At 35.4% G+C, this 20,293-nt stretch overlaps 1 long non-coding RNA gene across 1 annotated transcript in view; it reads left to right on the top strand.

Moving 5' to 3' along the window:
* LOC130679582 (uncharacterized) overlaps positions 1-20,293 on the top strand; it is a 176,467-nt gene that overhangs the window by 10,609 nt on the left and 145,565 nt on the right. The gene's annotated exons all lie outside the window — the stretch shown is intronic.

Genomic DNA, 20,293 nt, shown 5'->3' with positions numbered 1-20,293 from the left:
GAGAAGACACAATACCTATTCTCCTTAAAGTTTTCCAAAAAATAGAAGAGGAGAGAATACTCCCAAACTCATTCTATGAAGGCAACATCACCCTAATGCCAAAACCAGGCAAAGACCCCACCAAAAATGAAAATTACAGACCAATATTCCTGATGAATGTAGATGCAAAAATACTCAACAAAATATTAGCAAACCGAATTCAAAAATATATCAAAAGGATCGTACACCATGACCAAGTGGGATTCATCCCAGGGATACAAGGATGTTTTTGCTGTACAAATGTTACATATATTTCTCAAATGAGATTGTACTTGGTATATTTTATTTCAACTTCTGATTGTTCACTATTAATATGCAGAAAATGTAGAAAAATATTTTTATAGTTATCTTACTTCCTATAATCTCACTAGTTCTAATAGCCTTTTTTTTCTAATAGCCTTTTTTACAGGTTTTAAGGAATTTTTGCATGGACAATCATGTCATCTGAGATAAAAAGAAGACTTTTTACTTTATTTCCAATATATGTGCCTTAGATTTACTTTACTTGCCTATGGCTAGGACCTTTAAGAAATGCTGACTTAAGTGGTAAGAGTGCACATCCTTCCCTCATTCCTGATTTTCAAGGAAAAATGGTAGGTTATTTAACTTTAAATGGATTTTGGTTGTCAGTTTTTATTGATATCTTTTATCAGGTTGAGGTAGTTTCAGTTTCTTTCAAGCTTGCTGAGGTTTTTTACTTTTTTAAAAATCATGAATAGATGTAGGATTTTGACAAATGCTTTTTAGCATCTATTAAGATTAACTTTTTTTTCTTTTATAATCTTTTAATATAGTGAATTACTTTGACTGATTTTCAAATGTTAATCCAACCTTGCATTCCTGGGATAAATCATATCTAGCCATCAGGTATTAACTTTTCATGTACTACTGAATTTAGTTTGCTAAAATTTTGTTTTCTTTTCCTGTACTATCCTGTCTTCTTTTAATAATAAATGTTATGTCATCCCTAACCCTTCTCTTTTCTACAAGTGTTAGTATAAAATTATTATTTATTCTTCTCTACATATTTGGTAGAATTCACCAATGAAGCCATCTGGGTCTAGAATTTTCTCAATGGTAAAATTTTGACTTCAAATACAATTTTTCCAATATATATATATAGTGCTATTCAATTATCAGGTCCTTCTTGAGTAAGCTTTGTAGTTTTGTGTGAATTTTTATCCTTTAAATGTTTTCTTATTTTTTTTCTGGGATGTAATCTAGTTACTTAGAAATATTTTGTTTTTTGCTATCATTAATCACAATTAAATGAAGAATATTATGTTTAATAGACTCCCCCCATCACCAAGACCCCCCAACATACCTCATTGCAGTCACTGTCCATCAGCGTAGTAAGATGCTGTAGAATCACTACTTGTCTTCTCTGTGTTGTACAGCCCTCCCCGTGCACCCCCCCACATTATACATGCTAATCATAATGCCCCCTTTCTTCCCCTCTCTTATCCCTTCCTTCCCACCCATCCTCCCCAGTTCCATTCCTTTTGGTAAGTGTTAGTCCATTCTTGGGTTCTGTGAGTCTGTTGCTGTTTTGCTCCTTCAGTTTTTTTCTCTGTTCTTATACTCCACAGATGAGTGAAATCATTTGGTACTTGTCTTTCTCTGCCTGGCTTATTTCACTGAGCATAATACCCTCTAGCTCCATCCATGTTGTTGCAAATGGTAGGATTTGTTTTCTTCTTTTTTTTTTTTTTTTTTTTATTGAAGGGTAGTTGACAACAGCATTGCATTACATTAGTTTCAGGTGTACAACACAGTGACTCAACATTTATATACATGATATTTCTAGGTACCAGGTATCACCAAACCAAGTTGTTACAATATTTTGACTATATTTCTTATGCTATACATTACATCCCGGTTACTTATTTATTTTACAATTGGAAGTGTGTTTATATATATATATATATATATATATATATATATATATATTGTGAGGGCATCTCTCATATTTATTGATCAAATAGTTGTTAACCACAACAAATCTCTGTATAGGGGGGTCAGTACTCAATGCACAATCATTAATCCACCCCAAGCCCAATTTTCGTCAGTCTCCAATCTTCTGATGCATAACGAACAAATTCTTACATGGAGTACAAATTCTTACATAGTGAATAAGTTACATGGTGAACAGTGCAAGGGCAGTCATCACAGAAGCTTTCGGTTTTGTTCATGCATTATGAACTATAAACAGTCAGTTCAAATATGAATACTCATTTGATTTTTAAACCTGATTTATATGTGGATACCACATTTCTCTATTATTATTATTTTTAATAAAATGCTGAAGTGGTAGGTAGATACGAGATAAAGGTAGGAAACAGAGTTTAGTGTTGTAAGAGAGCAAATGTAGATGATCAGGTGTGTGCCTGTAGACTATGCGTTAATCCGCGCTAGACGAGGGCAATAAACATCCATGTATGCAGAAGATTTCTCTCAGAACATGAGGGGGGAGGTTCTAAGCCTCACCTCTGCTGCTCCCCATTTTCTCACCAGATGGCCCCCTGCGACTGTGCCTGTCTTAGGTTGTTCCTCCCTTGAGGAATCTTACCCGTCTCTGGCTAACCAGTCATCTCCCAGGGCCATACAGGGAAATGTGAAGTTGGTAAGTGAGAGAGAAGCCTTATTGTTTGAAATGGTTAGCTTTTTACTTCTTTGCATATTTATGCCCTGTGGCTTCTATGCCCAGCATTTGTCTTGAGGTGTCTTTACCACTTGGAAGAATTATGATACTCGGTAAATTCGACATGTGGCACGAGTTCTATTTAAAGGTTGTGATTAGGTAGGAAGAAGAAAAGCTACAGAAGTAGCAGGCAGAAGAAAACCTGGGAAGATTGATTATTTCTTTGACATATCTTCTTGTAGAGTAACTTCAGCATGGATAGGTTTTAAACGACTAATTAAATTGTGCACACACATTAACATAATAGGAGTATAGTTACATAACCAAAGCATACCTGTAATTACCAGCCATCTCCAGTGAAACCAAGAAAACCAGTTAGGCACCTTAGGCATTTGTGAAAACTTATCTATGATATGGTGGATATTGTCCGACTGAACTTAAACAGTCTGAGAGAATTCAGATAAACTAGAACACCCCATTCCTGGGGACTGTTCATATCCCATATGTTCTTTTAACGATAAATAGTCTGTGGTTGTAAGATTTTGGAGTGCTACAATTTGCACTTCTCCTAATTCTTGGTTGAGTTCCAACAGTATGGATCCAGTCCAATTTTTGTTTTACTGTATGCACAGGCCAGCTTAGATATCTCCTTCATCATTCCCATGGCAAGTCCAGGAACTGGTGGGATGAGTGCATCTACACCTGTGACAGTGTGTGGATCTTTGTTGAAGTTTTTTTTTTTTTTTTTTTTTTTTTTCTGTTCATCTTCTGTCATGAGTCTTCCCGAGAGTGCTGATGTTGGAAGTTCTTTTTCATATCGTATCTTAGTTCATTTTCGGGGTAGCCAAATTAGGCTTTGATCCTCTGTATAAACACAAACAGACCCTTTGCCTACACTTTTATATGTCCTTTATATCATTGTGTAGAACTCATTAGAGGTCACCACATAGGAACCGCATTTTTTTTTTTAATCATTAATCTACACTTACATGACGAATACTTTGTTTACTAGGCTCTCCCCTATACCAGGTCCCCCCTATATACTCCTTTACAGTCACTGTCCATCAGCGTAGCAACCTGTTGTAGAATCACTACTTGTCTTCTCTGTGTTGTACAGCCCTCCCCTTTCTCCCACCCCGCTATGGATGCTAATCTTATTGTTTTCTTCTTATGGCTGAATAATATTCCATTGTGCATATGTACCACATCTTCTTTATCCATTCATCTACTGATGGACACTTAGGTTGCTTCTTCCATTTCTTGGCTATTGTAAATAGTGCTGCGATAAACATAGGGGTGCATATGTCTTTTCCAAACTGGGCTGCTGTATTCTTAGGGTAAATTCCTAGGAGTAGAACTCCTGGGTCAAATGGTAAGTCTGTTTTGAGCATTTTGATGTACCTCCATACTGCTTTCCACAATGGTTGAACTAACTTACATTCCCACCAGCAGTGTAGGAGGGTTCCCCTTTCTCCACAATCTCGCCAACATTTGTTGTTGTTTGTCTTTTGGATGGTGTCCATCCTTACTGGTGTGAGGTGATATCTCATTGTGGTTTTAATTTGCATTTCTCTGATGACTAGCAATGTGAGAGCATCTTTTCATGTGTCTGTTGGCCATCTGAATTTCTTCTTTGGAGAACTGTCTGTTCAGCTCCTCTGCCCATTTTTTTATTGGATTATTTGCTTTTTGTTTATTGAGGTGGGCGAGTGCTTTATATATTTTGTATGTCAACCCTTTATCGGATCTGTCATTTATGAATATATTCTCCCATACTGTAGGATGCCTTTTTGTTCTATTGGTGGTGTCCTTTGCTGTACAGAAGCTTTTCAGCTTGATATAGTCCCACTTGTTCATTTTTGCTTTTGCTTCCCTTGCTGGGGGAGATATGTTCATGAAGAAGTTGCTCATGTTTATGTCCAAGAGATTTTTGCCTATGTTTTTTTCTAAGAGTTTTATGGTTTCATGACTTACATTCAGTTATCTGATCCATTTCAAATTTACTTTAGTGTATGGGGTTAGACAGTGATCCAGTTTCACTCTCTTACATGTAGCTGTCCAGTTTTGCCAAAACCAGCTGTTGAAGAGGCTGTCATTTCCCCATTGTATGTCCATGGCTCCTTTCTCGTACATTAATTGACCATATATGTTTGGGTTAATATCTGGACTCTCTATTCTGTTCCACTGGTCTGTGGGTCTGTTTTTGGGCCAGTACCAAATTGTCTTAATTACTGTTGCTTTGTAGTAGAGCTTGAAGTTGGGAAGCGAGATCCCCCCTGCTTTTTTTTCCTTCTCAGGATTGCTTTGGGTATTTGGGGTCTTTTGTGGTTCCATATGAATTTTTGAACTGTTTGTTCCAGCTCATTGAAGAATGCTGTTGGTAATTTGATAGGGATTGCATCGAATCTGTACATTGCTTTGGGCAGGATGGCCATTCTGACAATATTAATTCTTCCTAGCCAAGAGCATGGGATGAGTTTTCATTTATTAGTGACCTCCAATTTCTCCTGAGTGTCTTGTAGTTTTCAGGATATAGGTCTTTCACTTCCTTGGTTAGGTTTATTCCTAGGTATTTTGTTCTTTTTGATGCAACTGTGAATGGAATTGTCTTCCTGATTTCTCTTTCTATTAGTTCTTTGTTAGTGTATAGGAAAGCAACAGATTTCTGTGTATTAATTTTGTATCTTGCAACTTTGCTGTATTCAGATATTAGTGTTAGTAGTTTTGGAGTGGAGTCTTTAGGGTTTTTTATGTACAATATCATGTCATCTGCAAACAGTGACAGTTTAACTTCTTCTTTACCAATCTGGATGCCTTTTATTTCTTTGTTTTCTCTGATTGCCATGGCTAGGACCTCCAGTACTATATTGAATAACAGTGGGGAGAGTGGGCATCCCTGTCTTGTTCCCGATCTTAGAGGAAAAGCTTTCAGCTTCTTCCTGTTAAGTATGATGTTGGCTGTGGGTCTGTCATGTATGGCCTTTATTATGTTGAGGTACTTGCCCTCTATACCCATTTTGTTGAGATTTTTTATCATGAATGGATGTTGAATTGTGTTAACTGCTTTTTAGTGTCTATGGAGATGATCATGTGGTTTTTGTCCTTCTTTTTGTTGATGTGGTGGATGATGATGGATTTTCAAATGTTGTGCCATCCTTGGATCCCTGAGATGAATCCCACTTGGTCATGGTGTATGATCCTCTTGATGTATTTTTGAATTCAGTTTGCTAATATTTTGTTGAGTATTTTTGCATCTACATTCATCAGGGATATTGGTCTGTAATTTTCTTTTTTTGTGGTAACTTTCCTTGGTTTTGGTATTAGAGTGATGCTGGCTTCATAGAATGAGTTTGGAAGTATTCCCTCCTCTTCTATTTTTTGTAGAACTTTAAGGAAAATGGGTATTATGTCTTCTCTATATATCTGATAAAATTCAGCAGTGAATCCATCTGGCCTGGGTGCTTTGTTCTTAGGTAGTTTTTTGATTACTGATTCAATTTCATTGCTGGTAATTGGTCTGTTTAGACTTTCTGTTTCTTCGTTGGTCAGTCTTGGAAGGTTTTATTTATCTAGGAAGTTGTTCATTGTTCATTTCTTCTAGGTTTTCCAGCTTGATAGCATGTAAGTTCTCATAGTATTCTCTAATGATTTTTTGTATTTATGTGGGGTTCGTTGTGATTTTTCATTTCTCATTTCTGATTCTGTTGATGTGTGTAGATTCTCTGTTTTTCTTTATAAGTCTGCCTAGGGGCTTATCTATTTTCTTTATTTTCTCAAAGTACCAGCTCTTGGTTTCATTGATTTTTTTGTATTGTTTTATTATTCTCAATTTTATTTATTTCTTCTCTGATCTTTGTTATGTTCCTCCTTCTGCTGACTTTGGGCCTCATTTGTTCTTCTCTTTCCAGAATAATTGTGACGTTAGAGTATTCATTTGGGATTGTTCTTCCTTCTTTAAATATGCCTGGATTGCTATATACTTTCCTCTTAGAACTGTTTTTGCTGCATCCCACAGAAGTTGGGGCTTTATGCTGTTGTCATTTGTCTCCATATATTGCTTGGTCTCTATTTTAATTTGGTCATTGATCCATTGATTGTTTAGGAGCATGTTGTTAAGCCTCCATGTGTTTGTGAGCCTTTTTGCTTTCTTTGTACAATTTATTTCTAGTTTATACCTTTGTGATCTGAGAAGTTGGTTGGTAGAATTTCAATCTTTTTGAATTTCCTGAGGCTCTTTTTGTGGCCCAGTATGTGGTCTATTCTGGAGACTGTTCCATGTGCATTTGAGAAGAATGTGTATCCTGCTGCTTTTGGGTGTAGAGTTGTGTAGATGTCTATTAGGTCCATCTGTTCTAGTGTGTTGTTCAGTGCCTCTGTGTCCTTACTTATTTTCTGTCTGGTGGATCTGTCCTTTGGAGTGAGTGGTATGTTGAAGTCTCCTAGAACGAATGCATTGCATTCTATTTCCTCCTTTAATTCTGTTAGTATTTGTTTCACTTATGTTGGTGTTCCTTTATTGGGTGCATATATATTTTTAATGGTTATATCCTCTTGTTGGGCTGACCCCTTTTTCATTATGCAATGTCCTTCTTTATCTATTGTTACTTCCTTTGTTTTGAAGTCTATTTTGTCTGATACAATTACTGCAACACCTGATTTTTTTCTCCCTATTGTTTGCATGAAATATCTTTTTCCATCCCTTGACTTTTAGTCTGTGTATGTCTTTGGGTTTGAGGTGAGTCTCTTGTAAGCAGCATAGAGATGGGTCTTGCTTTTTTATCCATTCCATTACTCTGTGTCTTTTGATTGGTGCATTTAGTCCATGTACATTTAGCGTGATTATTGAAAGATATGTACTTATTGCCAAGGCAGGCTTTAGATGTGTGGTTACCAAAGGTTCAAAGGTATCTTCTTTACCTTCTAACCATCTAACTTAACTTGCTTATTAAGCTATTATAAACACAGTGTGATGATTCTTTATTTCTCTCCCTTCTTATTCCTCCTCCTCCATTCGTTATATGTTGGGTATTTTATTCTGTACTCTTTTGTGTTTCCTTTGCCTGCTTTTGTAAATAGTTGATTTTATTTTTTGCCTTTAGTTAGTATTTGGTTGGTCTGCTTTCTTTGGTGTGATTTTATTTTCTCTGATGACGTCTATTTAGCCTTAGGAGTGCTTCCATCTAGAACAGTCCCTTTAAAATATCCTATGGAAGTGATTTGTGGGAGGCAAATTCCCTCAACTTTTTCTTGTCTGGGAGTTGTTTAATCCCTCCTTCATATTTAAATGATAACCATGCTGGATACAGTATCCTTGGTTCAAGGCCCTTCTGTTTCATTGCATTAAATATATCATGCCATTCTCTTCTGGCCTGTAGGGTTTCTGTTGAGAAGTCTGATGATAACCTGATGGGTTTTCCTTTGTAGGTGATCTTTTTTCTCTCTCTGGCTGCCTTTAATACTCTGTCCTTGTCTTTGGTCTTTGCCACTTTAATTATTATATGTCTTGGTGTTGTCCTCCTTGGGTCCCTTGTGTTGGGAGATCTGTGGGCTTCCATGGTCTGAGAGGCCATTTCCTTCCCCATTTGGGGGAAGTTTTCAGGAATTATTTCTTCAAAGACACTTTCTATCCCTTTTTCTCTCTCTTCTTCTGGTACCCCTATAGTGCGAATATTGTTCCATTTAGATGGTCACACAGTTCTCTTAATATTCTTTCATTCCTGGAGATCCTTTTATCTCTCTCTGCCTAAACTTCTCTGTATTCCTGTTTTCTGATTTCTATTCCATTAATGGTCTCTTGCTCTTCATCCAGTCTGCTCTTAAGTCCTTCCAGAGATGGTTTTATTTCTGTATTCTCCCTCCTAACTTGATCCTTTAGCTCTTGCACATTTCTCTGCAGGTCCATCAGCATGGTTATGACCTTTATTTTGAGTTCTTTTTCAGGAAGATTGGTTATATTTGTCTCCTCAGGCCCTCTCTCAGAGATTGTCTTACTAATTCTGGACTGGAGCAAATTCTTCTGCCTTTTCATGGCTGTAGTGGTAGTCGTAGGCAGGTGGCGTGTGTGTTAGCTGGGAGAACAAAGTCCCTTCCTGCTTGCTGGTCATCCTGCCCCTCTCTGCTGCCTGTGTCCTTTACCTGCACACTGGGAGTATCCCTTGGGGTAGCCCAGAGCCCTGCGGGGAGAGGCAGGCACTCCAGGTGTGCTTTCCTGTGGGAACAGCGCACCTTCGTGCCCTGTCTCAGCTTCCTTTGCCTGCGCCAGGCAGCCACCTGCCAGTGGCGGCCCCTGGGTCTGGCCTGGGTGGCTGCACACTGGGAGGATACTCTGGGTGGCTGCTGTCAGTGTGATACTCTCAGGCTGCTTGGCCACTGTGGTGGGGCTGCCCAGAGGGGGACTGAACAGCCAGCTGTTTATCTCCGTGATGGTCTTCAGAGCTGCGCTGCCTCCCAGGTGGCTGGGGCGCCTGAAGTTCCTCAGATTTCCCAGCCTGCTGGGCTCAGTGTGCTGGGACGATTCCGTCCAGCTGTGAATCCCCTGTCCCCTTAAGACTTTTTGAAAAGCACTTACTTTTCTTTTGTCTCAGGGGAGCCAGCTGCTGGGACCCGCTCGCAGATTTTACTTTTACTTTTCCCTAATATCCAGCACACCATGCAATGTGTAACATGTGCTCCTGGTGCGGGTTACAAGGGCTGGTTATTTAGCAGCCCTGCACTTACATTGCCTCCCCACTCCGACTCCTTTCCTCAAACTGGAGAGCTGGGGTGGGGGGAGTGCTCAGGTCCCACCAGGCCGTGGCTTTTATCTTACTCCCTTCATGAGATGCTGAATTCTTGCAGATGTAGATGTAGCCTGGCTGTTGTACTGTATCCTCTGGTCTCTCTTTTAGGCATAGTTGTATTTGTTGTATTTTCAAAAATATATATGGTTTTGGGAGAAGATTTCTGCTGCCCTACTCATGCCACCATCTTGGCTCTTCTCTAAAGTCACTTAGAAATATTTTGACCCATTTGAGACTTGCTTATAAGCCCTATTAGGTGTACCCAGAGAAGTCTTTTTCTAGGCCTAACTTCCTTCCCCTACTGAATGTTAGTATTCACCCCATGCTCTGTACAAAGGAGGTTTCCCATCTGGCCATTTGGGACATGAGCTTTGTGTGACCTCCAAGTCTTTTTCTGCCTGCTCTTTCCTATGTTCTTTACCAACCTCAGGCAAAGATTCAAGAATAACACTCTGTAGATCTCCAGAGTGCTCTGTGTGTGCATCGGTCTCCTCCACATTATGCTGACCTATGAATTTTAGCTTGCCTTATCCTTCCAGAATGCTTAATTAATTTTCGTAACTCATTGAGACCACTGGGTTCTGTTTGGATTCCTATACCTTGCAGTGTAACCTGAAAATTATGTTTTAGACAGAAAGATGAGACTATTGAAGGGCTCCATCATTTTTCTTTTAGCTTGAGAATTACTGTCTTGTGCTGCCTATTGTTTAACACATGAAAACTATTGTTTTGTATATTTTGAACAACTTTTTAGTTGTTTCAGAAAGAGGAATAAATCTAGCCCCTGTTACTCCATAATAACTAGAAGTGGAAGTGGTTGTATATATTTTTAAAAGACTAAGAGAACACTTTAAAATAGTCTTCCATATTTATTCACATATTTATGATTTCCAGATCTTCAATCCTTACTATAAAATTGAATTTCCAAGTTTATTTATCCAAAAGTAAAGTTTATTTTGCCTTTATTTTTGAAGGATACTTTCACTGGATATAGAATTCTGGGTTCACTTTTCTTTTGCTTTTCAGCAAGTTATTGTTCTATTATACTCTGGTCTGTATTATTTCTAATGAAAAGTCAGACATTGTTCTTACCATTGTTCCACTATGCCTAGGTCAAGAAATTTTCCTGTAAAGGGCCAAATAGTAAATATTTTAGGTTTTGTTGGATATATATAATCTCTATCACATATTTTTACAACTCTTTAAAAATATAAAAACCATTCTTAGCTAGCAAGCTACACGAAAAATAGTCTGTGGGCTGGATTGGACCCACAGGCTGGTTTGCTGCTCCCTACTATATGTAATGTGCTATTTTTGCCCTCTAGCTACTGTTAAGATTTTTTGTTTTTTCTTTGTGTTCAGCAATTTGTCAGTGATGTGCTGATTTTGTTTGTTCATCCTACTTGGAGGTCACTAAGTTTCTCAAACTTGTGTTTGATGATTTTTTACCAAACTTGGGGAGTTTTTTGACATTATTTCTTCAAATAAATTCTGTTCTCTTCTCTTCTCTAGGACTTCAGTTTAGCATGTATTATATTGCTTAATCTTGTCCACAGTTCACTGGAACTTTATTTTTTTCAATTTTTTCCTCTGTGTTCCATAGATTGCATAATTTCTTCATCTTGAGCTCACTGACTCTTCTATGGTCTAAAATCTACTCTTAAGTCCAATAAATGAATATTTCACTTTACACATACTTTTCAGTTAAGAATTCCCATTTGGTCCCTCTTTATAGTTTCCATTTCTATTCTGAGGTTCTTGTCTTTTATTATGACCATTTTTTCTCCTTTAAGTCCTCAAACATTTAAAACAGCTGCTCTAAAGTTTTTGATCATTCTAACAATTGGCTAACTTTGATATTGATTTCTATTGACTATCTTTTTCTTAATTGTAAGTTACAATTTCTTGTTTCTTTTCATGTCTAGTAACTTTTTATGTATTCTGGGAATTTTGAATGGTACTGGATTCTGTTATCTTCCACTGAACAATACTGATTTTTGATCAGGTAGGTATTTACTTTGGCTGGATGCAAAGTTCAAGTGTTATGTCTCATCAGTAAATGTTTAAGTAAAAAACAGTTTTCTATTATGGAGTGATAAATGAAAGAGCCTGAAAGTTAGGCTGAAAGCCAAAAGTCAAGTCCTAGAAAATACCACTATTTTCTACATGATGTTTTGGCCCTGTCAGGGGCTTACCCTTCTACCAGGTGGCCCTGAGCTGTAGAGGCAAAAGTGACTTTGAGAAGGGGCTTCTCGCTGGATTCTCAACTAAACATCTCATTTCCACACAGCTTTTTCTTTTCTAAGTTTCTGCCACTGGGGATGTGGATCTGCCAAGACCTCCTACTATGTACTTTCCCATAATGTTGGCATATTTATTATTGAAGACTTTTAAAAATCTGGTCCCATTTCATAGGTTTCAGATATATAATACCAACTTATAAATTTACTTTTGCTGCTGATGCAGATCATGCTATTTATATGTTTCACAGTTATTTAACTGATAGTTGGGTGATAGATCCAAGTAGGTATGTTTATATGACTATCTTACATAGAAGTCTTCTTTCAGATTTGTCTTTATTATTATATTTTATTCAAGCATACAGAAAAGTGTAAAGAATATTTCCCACATGTAACAATATTTACATTTTGCCATATTTGCTTTATAAACCTTTTATTTATAGATTTTTTTGGTATGATTTCTAAATATATATCTCTCTCTTCAAAGGTTTATTTCTATAATATATGTTGTTTTTTATGCTCCTTACATAAATAATATATGAAATGATTTTACACTGTAACATTTAACAATAATCAACATTCTGTAATTAAAGACAATCAATGGATATTGACCAGTATTTTTGGCCACCAAGAGAACTGCTTCACAGTTTGTAGAGACAGGAAAGGTTTTCTCTTCTTCTAGGAAATACTACTTAAAAGTTTTTATCTCAATAACGTTTGTTATTTTTTTTTGAAAAAAACATAAAAGTTGTATTTGCTTCAAACACACTCGATTTTTATATTAATGGGGACTCTATCAAAAGTATCTTATATTTTATTTACCCCTAAGTATCTTAAAGATACTTTTTATATTTGACCTTAAGAATGAGTAGATTTTTCTGTTTCTGGATGAGCTCATCTAAGTCTGGGGGATAGGTTAGGGGTTTAATGAATGTTTCTTTTCACCTACTGCTGAAAATTAAAACTTAATAATTTCTGTTCAAATTGGGGAAAACTTTGATTTGAAGTATGTACTTGATTAAGTGTGTTAACTTATTAGAGACTTATTAGTAATATTCTTATATGACAGGTCATTTTTATTATCACTTATAAAATGAGGAAACTGAAGCATAAGAAAATAAGTAACTTGCCAAAGTCACAGAATTGGTGAAATATGAATTCAAATCCAGGAAATTCTGGCCTTAGAATTTGAACTCTTTTAACAACTTCACATGCTGCTTCTCAGTCATTTGATTTTATAGGCTTATAAATATATAAGGCTTAGAATTGTCATTATAGAGTAAGAGTAGTAATGTATGAGAATTACCATAGCCATAATCCTTCATTCATGATTAATTGTGAGTTTTAGATCCTTTTTTGGGAGCTAATTTTAACAGGTGAAAGAGAAGGAGGAAAGATGTTAGTAGAAGGGCCAGAAAGGGAGCAGAAGACTGGGGAAGAGGGATTCACTTGTTTCCCAATTCTGTATATGGATTTCTCTAAAAATATTAAGCAGTGTTTTGGGGAATTGGAAAACACACATTGTGGGCCAGAGTGGGCCAGAGGTACAATAACAGCAAAGGACTCCAATATCTAATCATCGGAAAGAAACCGATCCTCCACTGGGGAAGCACATGTCTGACAGACAACAGTGTTTTTGGCAGGGGAACTAAATGGGCAGTTTAGCATTTCAAAATGCCAAGCGTTTCTTAGTTGTTGTTGTTTTCTCCTTTGTGTAAACTATCTTTTTCTGTAAACTTCTGCTTAGATTTTTGACTACTAGGAAATTTGTGTAAGGTAGAAGTTTGTTTAAATCAATGTATCTCTTTGCACTTTGACCCTTTTTATATTTCTCTAGAGCTCTAGGGTACTTTTAAAGCGATCTTCTGGGTTTTTATATTAGTAATCAGTACATGCTGCTTCTCCACATAGTGATTCAGACAGAGACCAGGCTACTCCCATCTTCTGGGGTCATCATGTTATAGAACTCCAGAGTCACTAGAATTCATCTTCATCAGGAGAACTAGAGACGAGCAGGCACACATTCTTAAAAGTCTTGGCTAAAAGTATAAATTTCCAGTTATAAAATCACTAGTCATGGGACTGTAATGTACAGCATTATAATTATGGTTAATAATACTGTATTGCATATTTGAAAATGGCTAGGAGAATGTATCTTGAAAGTTCTTATCACAGGAAAATTTTGTAACTATGGTAATGGGCAGTAACTGGACTTACTAAGGTGATCATTTTGCAATATATACAAATGTCCGATCATTATGTTAACATACCTGAAACTAATATAATTTTATATTAATTATACCTCAAAAAGAAGAGAAAAGAAAAGGTTTGGCTCAGAAGTTATCCACATCACTGAAATTATATACCATTAGTGAGAACAAGCCACAGCTATACCGAGTTGTAAGAAGAGCTGGTAAATAAAAAATCTGCCTGGGAAGCTGCTATATAGCAACTCTATGCTGTGGAAGCAGGAACACACATTTTGGAGGATAGATCGGTGTTTCTGCTACAGGCATTCAGTTAAAGAATAGTGTACTTATTCTTATGAATGGAGTAATTTTGCTATGGCCAGTAGTAAAATCTGAGCTATCAAACAAAAACTTTGAAGAACTTGTATCCACCACCATAATCTTGACAGTTTTCCAATGAAGACTTTACCAACAAATAAATATTGATATTAACAAATGTGATTTTTTGATATTGTATAAAGAAATGTGTTAACATTTAAAAGATCTGCATAACTCTCTGAGCCAGTATTTTCTCAAATGACTAATACATTGTATTAAAAAAAATACATGGATTTTTAAAAAGTGTGATAGACTAATGAATTTTAATGCGGCAAGAGTACATAAAGCACAGTGATGTGGCTTCAGATTTCACACTGCAGCTCACCATTAAGAAACTGCAACTTGTTTTGGTGTAGATCAAAGAATAGTCAGTTATATGAAAAGGTATTTTAAAAACTCCTTTTCTCAAACACTCATCTGTGTGATACCATATTTTTTTTACATACTTCAATATGTAAATATCAATTTCAAAAAACATATCACAACAGAATAAATGCATAGGTAGATTTTGGAATCCAGCTGTTTTCTAATAAGACAGATGTTAGATTTGTTTAAAGCAAAACAATGTTACTCTTCTCAAAATTTTTCTTGAAAATATTATCTTTTCCAAAAACATGTTATTGATGTTAACATGAAATGGGTTTGTTACTGTTATTTTAAATGAACTAATAAAGAAATGTTTAAGTTTTTTCAGTTTTAATTTCTGATATGGAAAATATTGATAGATACAAAAACCCATATAAACATAAGTTCTTTGGTGTCTTCAATTATTCTTAAAAGTATAAAGGGGTCTGAGACCAAAATGTTTGAGGACTATTGTCCTATAGGAAGTCACTGAGAACCTTGGCCCATGGCATCTGAGAGCTGAGAAGTAGGCAAATAAATTATTTGAGGCCATAAGTATGCTTTTATTTGGAAACTTCTCTACAGTTTCTAATGTTTCCTCAGCTCTGATGTATTTAACCTGCACATAACAGATTTGAATGTCCTTGAGCATGTCATATGATCCCTCTGAACCTTACTTTTCTACCTGAAAGAAATGACATGATCAGAATATATTACAGAAATATATATATATATACACACACACACACACATACATGTGTGCCTATAAATGGCTTTCAAGGGCCCACTAGGCTTCCAACCAGTCCCCAGAATTGTAAGCTAAAATAACTTTCTGTTTTTATTTTTAATGAAATAAACAGATAGAAGATAGTTAAACTTTGACTTCCAAACAAAATGGCATAACTCCCTTCTTAGGACTGGGATGTAAGCAGTTATAGAATTTCAGTATCTGGAATGACTCAGGATTTACAAGCCAGATCTCCCTAAGCAGTGTATTGTTAGATTTTCTACAAGGCTAAAGTTTTAATGTTCATTTCTCTTACGATGATACAACACCCATATAACATTTTAAATTCAGATGAAAATCATTTTTAAAAAAAGTATTTTTACACCTTTCCCTAATTTTTAAATTCGATTTTTCCTTGTTATCTGGACTTTAAGATTAAAACATTAATTTAAATTAAAACATACTTCATAATGTTTTCTGACCTAAGCAATGAAAACCGCCAGAAGTAATTTTAAAAAGTCCTTTTGTTCAGTTAACATGTAACTTTTAAGTACCTATGTGAACGTTGCTGTACCCAAAGCTGTGGGGAGATAAAAAATTTTTTAAAAAGAAATGTAGTAGTTACTCATACACCAGCACTTGTTGATATTTAGCAGATTACATGTTCCAGAAAGTAATAGCCAGGAATTAGCTACTTGAACTTTAATTTGCTCCTCTGTCATTTGCTACCTCTTCACAGTCAGTGAAGTGCTTAGGGAAAATTTAAAAAGAGCCCTTAAGACTGGGCAATAAGGTAGCTCTCCAAGAATTAAGTCAAATAAAATCTTGACATTGTGCTTTTCATTGAAAGAAAATTTAAAAGTTTGCATGGCTAAAGAGTGAGGAAGTCCCCAGTGTGGTACATAAGATGGTCCGAGATATAAACTCCCAATGTGGTAGTAATTTAATAAGTTGTATTATTTTTTAGTAAGTTGTATTATCATTGGTTGTACTTCACACTATGTGGAGAAAGGCTATGTGAACAGAAGTTGGATATACAACATGTGGCATAGAATAGAGTAGCTCAAATAACCAGAAACTAGCAGTGTTTTTATGAAACTATCTAGATTTGATTGTTGTGAATTAGATTTCATAATAATTTGGATAATGTATTTTTCAAAGCATTTTATTTCCCTTCAATGGGCAGCTGACACAGTCAAAGTAGTATTTTAGGAATATTAAGGAATTAGATAGCATCTGAGATGGGGAGGAACTTGGAACAGAAGAATGATTAGGGAACTATTGCTAAACCCTAGACATGAGGTAATGAGGTTGTAGAAGGACTGAGACAGAGATGCATCTGAGATGTTGAGAAAGAAGAAGCTAGTTGGGTTTTGATGATACCAGATAGTCAAAAGGAAGTAGAGTCATGAATAAATCTGACTAAATTTTGAGCATAAATACTAGAGAGCATGTTTATTCACTCCCATATACTGTTAGAATATTATTTGGTAAAAGTTTTTGGAAAATCTAGTTTCAATTTGCACTTAATAATTTTTTGGTCTAATAATTCTATTTCTTACAATCATCTTAATAACTAGAAATACAAAGAAATTTGTACAAAGAAGCTTGTACTTATGAAACAACCAAAATAACCAACAATAAGAGATCAGTTAATAAAAAAGGAGAGAAATAGAAGTCTTCTCATCTAGCTTAGTCAGATTCCTTAATTGATTGATTGATAGAAAAATTTTGTCAAAGTGGGGATCACTAAATTGATATATACATGCCTTAAGTATTGTGTTTGCTTCAAACATAACAATGTATATTCATTTGTCAGTTTTTGATAGAGGGCTATGGCCATTCCTCTGCATGTGATTCTAGTAATTTTATGCCCACTAAATATTGTCAACAGTGTCTAGTTTTGAGTTTCTTTAAAATGGACTGAGAATTTATGGATATCTGCCAAACAATCTGAGTGCATAATTTTAGATTTTTGTTACCATTTTTCCTGTTGACTTGCCCATAACCAATTTAACATCAAGTTTTTAATCATTCACTGTTTTCCAATGTCACTGTATAGGTTACTCTAAGAACTTTGATATCTATTCTGAAAAATATGGGAAACAATTGCAGTTCTGAACAGCAGAATTGAAAGACCTGAAATTTAACTTAACAGAATCCCTCTGGCTGCTCTGTTTGAGAATGGATTATGGTGTGCCTTGCCACAACCAGTGAGGACCGAAGGTGGATCCCTTTCCCAGTTGAGCCTTAAGATGATATTAACTGCAGCCCTAGCTAACACCTTGATTGCAGACTTATGAGAGATTCTATTCTATCTAGAGACAACTTGCTAACTCATACTCAAAGTTCCTGACCATACAAACTTTGAGCTAGTAAACATTTGTTGTTTTAAGCCTTTAAGTTTTAGGATAATTTATTGCACAATATATGGCTAGATTTGTCAGCAGTAAGGCCTGCCATTTTCAAGCTAGATGTCATTATTCAACTCCCATTTCAATTATTAGAATATAAGTTTTAATGATATGAAAGAAAATAAATTTGTATAGGCTGTCATAAATTCAATGATGAGGATTTGAAAACCAAAGCAGCATTATAAATCAAGTAGTAAAAGGAAAATACAAGAGGCATCTTCTCAGATGAGAGTAAGTACAGGATTGTTGGAAAGAGACTAGGACTTTGCCATTTCTTACTTCCTGTCAAACCTCCTCAACTCTGAAGAAAGTACATTTTCTTAATAAAACATTCAAAGTTAGAGAATGAGTGGTAATATATGTGTGCCTGAAAGAATATCACCTTTATTGGAAGCAGCAACCTCATTAATAAATATGAAAATGGAAGAAAAAGTAGGCTAACAATGCTGAAACAGTTAGACATGATGAAGAACTATTGCATATTAACAACTCAAACCATAGATTCTTAAAAACTGTTTTAGATAATCATTGGTCAAGGTTGATAATCATTTGGTAACCACAAGTTAGTCACAGTGGCTTCCATCTCTTCTGAAACATCAGTAGTATATTCTGATTGACAAGTAACCATTCATATTGGTCATAAATATTTTTAATATCAGTCCCGTTCATAGTGAACTTTAGATTAAGTGTTGGTTTTCTTTAGCCATGTTTCATCTGTGTGTAAAGTTGGCCTATGAAAGGAACAGGATCTCTTGTGTCTTATTCATGCCCAAGTGTATGGCAGGATGGTAGTGGTATAAATGAAGCTGTGTTGATAAACCTTGTACATCTTTCTGATGCATCATTTTTGCTCACAGGTGTGAATTTCATATTAAAGCAAACACAAATGTATTATAGAATAAAATGCAAAAATCACATGAGATATAAGAGAAAGGAGATTTTCAAGATATTTTGTGTTTTGGGAGGGCCACTTTTGCATCATTTCTTAGGATTCCTTTCCTTATTCTCTACCTCTGCTATTATTGGTATTTCAGTAGAAAATTGTGAGAGGCACTGATTTAGGGTATTTGTGGTTATAGAATTGCTTTTACTACAGCTTGTCCCATAGTCTACTTTAGAGAACCAGAAAAGCAAACTCTAAGAAATGGAAATAGAATTTATCTCCAACACCCCTCCTCTTTTTCTATTAAGTGGAATTATAGCCAACTCAAATGTTGATAATTTATATTAGGAATTTTATAGAAAGTTTTTGTTCACTAATTACATTGAAAATATCTTTTTTGTTACTTCTTTTGTTAACATTTTATATTCTTTTACTTAATTTTTTCCTTCCTAACTGTTGGAAACCTGCATATTTAACTAATTGTCTCTTTCAAAGAACTATTTAGAAGAAGTTACTCTGTTTATATGGATATTTTTCACAATGGGCTCTCCATTTGTAAATAAAGGGATACATATAACTGTTAAATAGAAATCAGGATTGAAAACTGCATCATGTCTTTCCTGGTTTTGAAACAAGTAATCACACAGTATAAACTAATTGTGCATGAAGTGAATTGCCAAAACATAAGTCATATTTACATGCAAATGTAAAGATAATATCTCAATTAAAAATGTTTATAAAGGAGATCACTAGCTGATAATCCTACTAATCTAAGAGTAAGAAGGCATGCTACATGACCAAGACTTTTGTGACAGCTCTGTACCTAACTAGCTACATGACTTTGGAAATACTACAATTCCAATTTCTGTCCTATGAATGAATAGGAAGGATTAAGGCCTCTTGCAATTTTAGGAATCTACAATTCTAAGTGTATATAACTACAGAAGATTTTGTATTTTAAAATTTGCATGATAAATGTAAAATAAGAGGGCAAAAACAAAAAATTGGAAGTGTTTCTAGAAACACCACTGGATTGGATCTATTGCTAAATACTGGTTTGCTTAATTCAGCATTGCTGTATAATTTGATTGTAATCATAATTTCATAGACAAAAAGTATTTCATCCTAAATAGATCATATCTTTTATGCATATACTCTTATTTCGGTTTCAATTTCTGTATATTCATGTTTCACCCTAGCTTTTAAAAATGAAGTAAGATTAGTCTCATAAATTTTCTTTGATATTTAAACATTGAATAAATTTATATAAAAAATGGTTACGGACAAGCACTGCTAGGTACTAAGGAAACAAACATAAAAAACACAGGTCCTCCTCTGCCTTAATATTTTCACATGACTCCAGCCACAGAGGCCTGATGTAGGAACCTAGGCTAGCAAGGCCCTCGAATCAGGTAACAGTTCAGAATATCATCATTTCCCCAGAGTGTATCTGAAGGACAATTCTCTCTAGCTTTCTGCAGCCTGGTCATATAAGCAAGCCACAAGAAAATCAAATGAATCTTTTGTTTCTGTTGCCTTAGCCTTTTCATGTAGCTCTCACCTATAAATGTATTACCAGATGATATTTATATAAAATAAAGAAACTTGAATGACAAATATTTTCAAATTACAAACACAGTGGTTACTTAGCATACCAA

Source organism: Manis pentadactyla, chromosome 11, assembly GCF_030020395.1.
Source record: "Manis pentadactyla isolate mManPen7 chromosome 11, mManPen7.hap1, whole genome shotgun sequence".
Taxonomy (NCBI): domain Eukaryota; kingdom Metazoa; phylum Chordata; class Mammalia; order Pholidota; family Manidae; genus Manis; species Manis pentadactyla.
Note: the sequence above shows the minus strand (reverse complement) of the source record. Positions and strands in the feature narration are given on the sequence as shown.